The following is a 923-nucleotide window of genomic DNA, read 5'->3' as shown; positions in this document are numbered from 1 at the left end:
GGAACAGTCCCGCATATTACGTCTCTAAAAAGAACAAAGATTTCTGTAGCAACCTTTATGCATTTGAAGAAAACTTATCTCTCAGAAATCCCCAACCATTTATTTATGATGTAAGTGATGTGCACGTACCAGACAGTGACAGATTTGTATCCCTGGACATTGTGGACCTGCACACAAACCGACTTGTCCATGAAACTATTGAAATAACTCAGAGCAATTGAATAGAAAGCAAACAGTTTTACAAAGCAGAGATATACAAACTAATGGAGATTTATGTGAAGACAGTAACTGTTCTCGAAAGAAAAGAATACTGTTGATGACCGTGCAGCTTTTCCCTGGAATAAATGATGACTAACTGAAACCCTCAGCTGCCGACAGGTGTTGTTGATATACCTCGATGTGGGCAGTTGAAAATGTGTGCCCCGACCGGGACTCGAACCCGGGATCTCCTGCTTACATGGCAGATGCTCTATCCATCTGAGCCACCAAGGATACAGATAAATAGCGCGACTGCAGGGACACCTGTCGGGAGCTGAGGGTTTCAGTTAGTCATCATTTAATAGAGATTTATTGGCTAGCTCCAGCTGCTCATTTAGAATATATTTGTGGTGAGCTGAGGATGTGAAAATCAATTTCTAATACCTCTATGAGGTCCACCTTCTTGGCCTTGTTACTGGTATGTAATATCTGTAAGTCGTCATTAGTGTTGGAAACAGAGTGTCCATATTGATTCATATGAGTGACTATTGCCGATTTATTTAAATTATTTTGTCTAAAGGCATATTCATGTGTTCTCGATATGTTGTAGTGAAGCTTCTGCCGGTGTGTACAAGATAAAAACTGAGGCAATTGTCACAGATAATGTTTTATATTCCTGATTTTTCTAGACCAAGGCTGGGGGTTTTTGTGCTGTACAGGATGTT

At 40.4% G+C, this 923-nt stretch overlaps 1 non-coding gene across 1 annotated transcript; it reads right to left on the bottom strand.

Annotated features, from left to right (window-relative positions):
* Positions 1-418: 418 nt before the first annotated feature.
* Trnat-ugu lies at positions 419-492 on the bottom strand. The gene has a single exon. It is a non-coding gene; the product is annotated as a tRNA-Thr (tRNA).
* Between the last annotated feature and the right edge of the window lie 431 nt (positions 493-923).

Source organism: Schistocerca americana, chromosome 1 (genome assembly GCF_021461395.2).
Source record: "Schistocerca americana isolate TAMUIC-IGC-003095 chromosome 1, iqSchAmer2.1, whole genome shotgun sequence".
Classification (NCBI taxonomy): Eukaryota; Metazoa; Arthropoda; class Insecta; order Orthoptera; family Acrididae; genus Schistocerca; species Schistocerca americana.
The sequence above is the reverse complement of the archived record's forward strand: the minus strand, read 5'-3'. Positions and strand labels throughout refer to the sequence as shown.